The following is a 10,153-nucleotide window of genomic DNA, read 5'->3' as shown; positions in this document are numbered from 1 at the left end:
ATAAATCGCAAATATGAGTTTCATACTTTTATGTCGAAGTTTTACGTATTTTTATACCAGACCGATACACTTTGATTAATCCGAATATAATGTGAGAGTTACAGATATTATGCATTATGGGTTTTACTTTTTTACCAGGATTAAACTTTTAAAAACGAATTTTAGTAATCTGTCGATAATCATTTTTAATAATATAATAATGAGAGGACGTGGAATTTTTGAGGATATGTTGAAAAGTGTCGAAAAATCGCTTAATATTTAGTGTGTGTAGTAATGTTTTTTTCTTTCTTTTGGATTCCCAATATTGGGGAAACTTTTTAAAAACTTTTCTCATGAGTCTAAGAGAATGTTACAACGGATTATGGCGTGATGATACTATTAGTAATCATGATATTTGTTATACGAAAATCGCGTGAAGATGCTAATATCGGTGCAAGTAGAATACAATGGTCTTCAATAACATTCGGCATCCAAAGTTTCAAAAATGATAAACAACATCGGCGCCAGTATTATTCCTTTTCGAAAGTATGTGTGTGCATTCTTAGATTATGCACCTGTTTTTTTTTTTGTCTACATGTTTTTAGACTGGGATATTGCGTGCGTCTACGTATACGTGGCGTACACTTAGGGGTGTCTAATGCTCAGATTTTCATTTTTCCCCTTTGTGATTGAGACCGAGGTGGTGGCTGCTATATGGTGGTTATTATTGAAGTATTCTTTCAGTTGTGTAAACTTGTGTAGTCTTCCATATCATAGCATAAACACTCTAGTAAGGATTTTTGATGGGCAGAAGGAAAATCCTTTGCTTAATAGTGCTGTTTCGTTTTTCAAGTGTGAGAGGTTTGCATGACGGATATGATGCGTTCTATTGGGGGCGAGATTTTTGTGGTTATGTTTGGGTATTCTACTGAAAGTGCGTGGGATTTGTTGAGTGGGGAGGGGGGTTGAAACTTGATCCCTGCTGATTAATGTGTTTATTTTTCGTCGTTCAGGTAGTAGGCATTGGTGGAGGTGAGTACAATATACTGTGTCTAGAACTCTAGAGATTGGCATGGACATCGTCCTGGTAACAAACCACGGAGATGTGATTTGTTTGCACTCAAGTAGCTTGGTCAGTGTGGTGTTAGTATTATTAATATTTTTACATATTAGATCGGGGGTTTAAAATTAAGTGTAGTATATAATTAGATAAAAACTTTTATTCTGTCTGGTGTGTACATTTTAATTATGGTTGTTATTATTTTCCGTCTGTTTTGTAGTAAATATGTAGCTGTACTTCTAGTAAACTTGAATAATGCCATTTATGTGTTACAGTTGGCGTTATATTTTTTTCATTTACCTAAAGAACACTACTAGGTGCCATAGAATACAACTTGCGCGAAGCATCGATATATCGTTGTTTAATGTAACCAGCCACATGACAACGGTTTTCATCTTTTAAGATTGATAGTAAATACGTTTCTTACGAATTAAATTCAATATACGAAATATTATACGCAACATATATTATATAGATAACCCGTGGTTATGCCTTTTTCTTTAGACATTTTCTTCTAACTCGATTCATTTCTAAACAAACCAAAAAGAAAAATGTTGATAGATGTGACAATTCTTGATAAGCTAATACAAGTAAATGTCTAACAAATATATGGAGACTATTCTTAAAATACGTACTGATGTCAGACTATTGCTACTATATGAATAGTAATTTGCAGTTTAATTTATGCAAAAGAATATAAGTATTAGCATTTCGAGACTTGATCAAATAGAGATAAATATATATATCATTTAGACTCACGTAGAAAATATTATTAACAAGCCGCTGCGCCACGTCGCGCCATACAACAGCGAGTCAACCAAAAAATCGAGTACACTAACCATCAAGTACACTCAACATCATATTGCCATCAACGCTTACCTTGTGAATTCGAACTATAAGAAATTCTTATACGCACAATACAAAGGATAAGGGTAATGAGTAATCGTTGGATACAATTGTCAACATTATTAGGAATTTGCTAGGATTCCAACCCGAAATCTTCTGATCCGTACTCTGACGCGTTATCCCTTTCGCTACAAGTCCTCTGCGTATGCCGAAAGATTTTAATGCGACTGTTTACCGACAGTGGTTAATTCCGATGGTATGGGCAGGTAACTTTTTCAAAACCTCACCAAAACTATGTTTTCGGGCTTTTTGCGTGACTCGGCATTGTTCTTTACGAACCATATACAGAAAAAGACAATTTAGGTATTCTTACCTTTCAGGGAAAAAAACAATTTTTCATTTCGGTGCATCCGTTCGAAAGTTTTATTTGTCTATATATATATATATATATATATATATATCTATATCTATATCTATATCTATCTATATATATATATATATATATATATATATATATATATACGAGCAGCAGTACCCGTCGTGTACTGGGTTCAAAAAAAGCCTACAGAAAATGGACTGTGATTGATGAAAATATGATAGGTTATCAAAAGGAGGGGGTTGTAAATAGAAAGGCTTTGATACACAAACATTTTATCCGGAGCAAAATATGATAAAAATAAAGATAATTTTCTCGAAAATATATATTTTTTAAATATTTTTTTTAATTCGTAGCAAAAAGTTACCAACAAAATGATGTTCCCTTACAAAGAGAAAATGTTATATATATATATATATATATATATATATATATATATATATATATATATATATATATATATGTATATATATATATATATATATATATATATATATATATATAGATATATAGATATATAGATATATAAATACACAAGAAATAAAAGTTACCATAGTCAATAAAAGTTACTTTTATGGCAGAAAAATTCATTGGTTTGTATTTTTAAGTAGTTTGTATTTTTTTTATTCACGAACAGTTCATAAAAATCTAAATGGCAGCGACTTTGAAATAGTGGGCCCCGTTTTAAATTTGTAGGAGGGCACCTGCACTTTCTGTGTTAACAATTTAAGAGAGTTCGGTCAACATAAGGAGTATTTATAAATATATTTTAATGTTTTCAGTTATTTTGTGCTTGAGGAATATTCGATTGCGGCATGTGTAATTTATATAAACATTCATTTAAGTAGTTATCGCCTCAAATTTAGTTTCAATTTCAGTTCGCTGAGATTATTTCAAGTAAAGACCATTAAAACTATGTCAAAACAAAAAAAACATGAACTGAACTTTTATTGACTATGGTAACATTTATTTCCTTTATATTTATTTTTAAGGTAGTCTTTTGTTGGCTTATCTGATAAATACTCTCAATAAAGTATATCGACAAAAACTCGAAAAACAAAGACACAAAAACAGTTTTGAAAAATAATGAAACTTTACTTACTTTAGTAAAATAATCCGAAACAGCAAAATGAGATATTAAAAAAGTAAACGCTTCATTACATTAGTTTTTTTAAACAAATAATCGGTATAATATGAATAAGAAGAATATGACACCGTTTTCAAGAGGAACAGCTTCGTTTCAGTTTTACAGTATTGAACGAGGTAGTATGTCGCCGTCGGATTCAGGGTTGTACTATTGTAATGTAAAAACACGCAGAAAGGGGTGTAATCAACTTAATTCCTTCTAGTCCACTGAAAAATCTTAAACATGTATATAAATAAAAATAAGTGGATTAGGTAAATGTCTTTAAAATGACACGTAATCACGTGAGCAGAGTTTTTTTCTTTTGACACGATAACAAGTAACGTTCTTATTTTGTATTATCTATCTATTTATCTATTTTCGAAAGAGTTCCAGGCGCAAGTGAAGAAGGAAGGAAACAGAGTTATGCCAAATTTGTGTCGAGAATTGTCTAAAGTTCCGACTTTTTTTTGTGGCTTACACTTTAATTAGAACGTGAATTTATGAGGTGAATTTATTCGACACAATATGAGTCAACCCAAAAAAATAAATAAAAGTTAACGTGAATTAAGATTAAAGTTAAAGTGTCATTGTTGAGCCTCACCCTTTTTAAAACCCCTTCTTAAACTTTGTGACATATTTACATTCTATGGAACGAACACCCAATAACGTTATTATACCCTATGTCTTCAAACTGAAACATAATTATACAATTATAATTACGGAAATAGTTATGAAAAGCCTTTGTTAAAGTTTAGGCCATATGTCATGAAGTTCAGACGCGAACGCAGTCCCAACAATTTTATTATAACATCCCTATTTAAGTTGAAACATACTTATTAATGTATAATTATGTACATCTCTATCAACACCCTTGTAAACGTTAATTTTTCATTTTTTATATCCATATTTTGGGCGCCAGGCGCGAACGCAGACCCCAAAATTTGTATGAACCATCGTTCTACCTGGTCAAACATACCCATTCCTGATCCTTGATACATCTTATATCATTATATGCAATCAGGTTTTTTTTTTTTAAATAGACAACCATATAGGAGCCTATTCGTCACCAGGCACACACACACACACACACATACTTTCAGCTTTATATATATATATATATATATATATATATATAGGCACAAAAATAAAAAAAAAACATTTACAATATTTGTTTAATAATATGGATGATCGGAGAAGGCTTAGAATTATGTAGTACATTACAGATGGCAAGCCCTTAGTATTTATTAATATTACGTAGACTAAGGAAACTTCCGAGATGAAAGTAAGCGTGTTTATCAAAAGAAGTTATATGATTTTTTTTTTTTAATAAGCCGATGTAAAGGTGACAATGGGGGCTATATGAGAAGATATAGTTACCTCGCTATCATTACTGGTGTTATTAATTTCCGGAAATGCCTGGCAATATACATCAATTAATTTTATGTAATCGGGAAATTACGGATGCTGAGTTCAGGTTCACTATAAATATGATTGTTAAAAATCATTTGAAAACGTTCAACGTACTAGATACTGAGGTGTTATTTTCTGGTTAATTAACGCCAGTTTCTACAGGAGCCTTATGTTCATTATTTTCAAAAAATTGTTTGCCAGTAACTGAAGCACGTTGGCACACGAAAGTTCTATGGACAACTATTTCTCACCTGCGATTGCAGATGTATGCTGCATAAGACATATAAAAACAGACAACAGTTTACAGAAGTTAGAAGTAGTTGTAAGAAGGAAATAGCGATAGCTGAGAGAGAATATACCAAAAGCGCAGAAATTAGGCACTCATGATTTCTGGAAAATATATAACAATGTAGAAAATGATGGGAAATAAAGAACCCCCTCCCCACGATCCTACATTCATGAAGTTGTTTGCACGGAAACCGAGAAACCTTACATGCTTTTCATGATTTTTCTATTGGGCAAAAATCACACTAAATGTTCTGAAATTACCCCTTCCGAAGAATACGATATCATAAAAAACCTAAACATCTCCAAAAAATGTAGATCATATCTGATCCAGGCTGCACCCTTGGAAAATACGCCGCTGAGGTTGCTCCAGCACCTTCCAAACTATTCAACAAATATTTGCCGAAGTGTGCTTTCTTGCCTGCTGGGAAAAATGTTTCTCTGCTACCAATTTACAAGAATTCGATTAAATAATCAAACTAATTAAATAATCGTCTAATTCGCCTCCTTCCTCTGTTCGTCAAAATAATTGAGTTCATAATAATTAAAACATAAATTAAAAATTATAGCAAAATAATTAAAAAAAAGAAGGTTGCTAACCTGATAGGTCGTAACTGTCATCTAAGCTTCAACCTTTGTCTCATTGATGAAATGTTGCATCTATCTGCCAGGTTTACAAGTATTTTAATGGTGAATGCTCCGATGAACTAAAAGGTCTGGACGTAAATACACCCGACAAACACGACAAGCAGCAAAGTCTCACCCTAACACAATGGACACCCGTATATGTAATAAAGTCTTCTCCTCTAATGTTTACTTAGAATTTCAAGACGTTTGAATTCCTTTCAGGGGTCTGCTTTTCCAACTGTACTTGCACGCAAAAGTTCAACCTACCTCTTGCTGCTCAGCTTCCTACACAGTATCCCTGCAACGTATGTCCTTTATAGTAGCCTCTTATATTAAAGTTGTATTGTGCATTGTTTGGGATAAAAAATGTATATATATATATATGTATATATATTTATATATATATATATATATATATATATATATATATATAGATATATACTTACTTCCTTTACTCGCAAAAAAATAATACAAGAAAGTATAAATATACGCGTAAACTTTAGGATTTACAGCCACAGTGCTCAATACGGACGTAGAGCCTGTTAGTAAGTTTTAAAATATATATGGCGATTCAGCTACACTGAATATTCCGCGTTTCATCCACTCTATGTTTCTTCAGCCTGAAGAATCCTAGAGTATATATATATATATATGTGCACGTAGGCGGATAGCAGTTTAAACAAACGAACGAATTAGCAGTTCGATGTAAAATGACTAAGAGGATGGTCGATAGTTCAGCAGACGTAGGCAAAGGTGTGAGAGAAAGAGAAATGCGCACACCAACAACAGGATACTCGTCAGAATATAAAGTAGCATAGAACAACTTTGGTGTCGATTCCTAAAGTAATATCCCTGCAGTTTACTGACCTTCAGTCCAAACCAAGCTGTACTGAATTGTTATGTGTTTGAGTGTATATTGCTGTTAGTTAAACTCTATACATCCATTAATATATGTGCATAAACACTAGCCTCATCAAACATATCACGAATTATAAACATCATATCCTAGATAGAGTATGGGGGTTGTACAAACATACATAACAACTAGACAATGACGAACGTGTAACGCATACAAGGGTATAGGCTCGGTATATAAATAACTTTAAACAAGTAAAAACCATATATAGATATAGTGATATACACATGAATATATAACAACTTGGTATTGCTCATCGACTAAAACATTCTATTGTTGAAAGTCTGCCTACAACACAACTAAAACTATTGATATTTACTTTGTCTGTATTTATTCAAAGAATGTCGCAAGAATGTATTTAGTACTCAAGAGGTACTACGAAGAAGATAAACAAAACTATAGTGATTACATGATAAATAAATTTAATTCATACAGTGTATCAGATTGAATTAAAACACATAGAAAATATAGTCTTATCGACAAATGTGAAAGTATTTTCTATATTTAACTTTACAAAACTCTCTTCAATGTTTTAAAGCAAAATAACAGAAATATTTTCGTAAACAAGCGTAATAGATTTCGCAAGACGAATGAATTCGTTTAGATTCAAATATATTGATTTATGTTTTATTAGTTCCAATTTTGTTTTTCGTCATTAAGCGGTCATTACGCTGTAAAGATATTTAGTTATAATGATATATTTAAGAGAATAGAAAATTAATGAGTGTATATCCGAAAGGTTTATAATGGGAGAAGAGGAGATCGAGGGTTGCTATACATCAAGAGGTTTTTCAATGTAAAACGTTTTAATGCTAGTAAAACGAATAAATAACGAGATTCCAGGAAAAACTAAAACAGAGTATGATTACGACGATCATTAATTTATCATGCATGTAAAAGCTAGATCACTGATTCTTAATGCGATGAAGCAAACGTAAGTGATGTTTTGTTTATTTTCCTACTCTTATAAACCCCTTTTCCCACAATTACTCGTACAAATATATATATATATATATATATATATATATATTCGCGCATAGTTTATTGAAGAGGATCTTCGTTCATAGTATATTAGTAATAAAAACAGTAAAACGACAGAGAACAAATCAATGACAAAGTAGGATGCACACGAAGAACAGCCCTGGCGATGGTCAATCGAGACCGAAAACGTTCGGTAAACTAGACGACTTTATAAGAACTTTGGATCCCACAACAAAAATACTTGTACGAAAACAAGAAAAATTCGAAAGAAAGATCATAAAAAGAAAAACGAGGATCTTCTTCAATAAAATATGCGCGAATAATGAAATTCCGCCTACATATATATATATATATATATATATATATATATATATATATATATATATATATATATATATATATATTTATATTTAGGCAGCACCTTCTCATTTAGACACATATTATTAAATAGCACGGAGTTATTCTGTTTAACAATTTTAGTTTTTATCTTCTCCAATCTTCGAATAGTCCGTTTTGTGTTCTTCTCGAAATTGTATGAGTTGGATCCATAATCGCGATCGCTTTTAACAGAAGGGCTTCAATCATTCTCAGGCATACTGTAGAAATACATACAGAAATCTTTTTTTTATATATATTACATATATACACTTTTTACATAGTCACGTTGTAGCTTGTTACAAGTAAGGTGGGAGGGCTGATTATATATATATATATATATATATATATATATATATATATATATATATATATATATCAACTATATTTCACTTTTTATTTACGATAATCGTTTTATATATGAAGTTCGATATAATTACCGAGCATATAACAAATAAATGACAAAGCCCATTTTTTAAGGTTTCCTGGTGTTGATGTTTTACAATTTATTCTTTAAAGTAAGCTGACATTCACAAATGTTAGAAGCCGTGATTGTACCTCTAAACCATTTATTTAATTAATATTTCAATCAATTAACCCATTTTGCCCTACCTTCTTTAATATTGAAAAAATGAAACTATACGTTTTAAAAATAATCATTTTTTTTTAATTTCTTAACATTCTCAATTAAATTATTAATCTCGAATGAACGATTAACTGTCGATTATTTTTCTTCTATAGTTATATTTTTCTTCTCTAAATTTTACAATCTAAGAAAAAAACATTTTCATTATTTTTAATAGCATCTTAATATACAAAATTGTATCCTCATACTAAATTTTATGTAACATTTGTAATTAAAGTATAATTCAAAAGCATTAATTATACTTAAACCTATTCTTTTGTATATGAAGTGTGTTTTTTTTATTATTTGAACCAGTCCTAGATAAATGCCTGAGGCAAATGTGTTCCAGTCGAAGTCGTTTAAATAATAACAGTCTTTCATGAACTTTCTTTTGGATATTTTTTTCCTATACGACATATATGAGCGTTTTTTTATTAGTCTCATAAAATGTTCGAGAATTTCATAAAATACCGTTCTGGACCTGGTCAGATACTGCTGAGAAATGTTTTGGTAGACATAAAAACCCACACACACATTTTGCCACATATATATATATATATATATATATATATATAATATATTTTAATCATCGACATACAGTCCTGTTTCGTTGTATCACTACTCATCAGTGCCGCTAGACTATCACCTATCCCAAGTCGAGGATCGAACCTAGAACCGTCGTTTTGACCCTCGGCAGTTCTACCCCTCGACCAGGGAAGTGGTGGCCGCAACTAATCTGTCCGAATGTCTATTTAAATAAACATCCGTCCGTCACTCGTAAAGTGCTAAAACGTTTGTTTGTAAACAAACCGTGAGCTTCGCATTTTTCAGCCTAATTAAGTAGTGAGCGAGATTATTTACGGAGTGGTCTACCCAAAGGGGGGGGGGCTATATAATATATAAAATATATTTTAGTCATCGACATACAGTCCTGTTTCGTTGTATCACAACTCATCAGTGCCGCTAGACTATCACCTATCCCAAGTCGAGGATCGAACCTAGAACCGTCGTTATGACAGTCGGCAGTTCTACCGCTCGACCAGGGAAGCGGTGGCCGCAACTAATCTGTCCGAATGTCTATTTAAATAAACATCCGTCCGCCACTCGTAAAGTGCTCAAACGTTTGTTTGTGAACAAACCGCGAGCGTCGAATTTTTAAGCCAAATTAAGTACCGAGTGAGATAATTTACGATAGTGCTCTTCCATATATATATATATATATATATATATATATATATATATATATATATATATATATATATATATAACTATATATATATATATATGTATTAATGTATTGTTTCAATTAAATTACATTTTATTTTTGTTTTACTTGTTATACATTTATTATAAATAGGATTTTTAATTTTTAGTCGAACTTTAGCTATGATATATTTAAAAATTATTAAGTTATTATTTAATGTTTTAATCGTAATTACTTCCATGTGTCTTTTCCTTTGCGTATTTATTTATTTTAATTTAATTATTTTGAAAAAACTAACTATCTTCCTTTTGGTTGTTATTGATTGTTCCCCTTTTAATCTTTA

Source organism: Euprymna scolopes, chromosome 12 (genome assembly GCF_053919585.1).
Source record: "Euprymna scolopes isolate OS-2025 chromosome 12, ASM5391958v1, whole genome shotgun sequence".
NCBI lineage: Eukaryota > Metazoa > Mollusca > Cephalopoda > Sepiida > Sepiolidae > Euprymna > Euprymna scolopes.
This window is presented reverse-complemented; position numbering follows the sequence as displayed.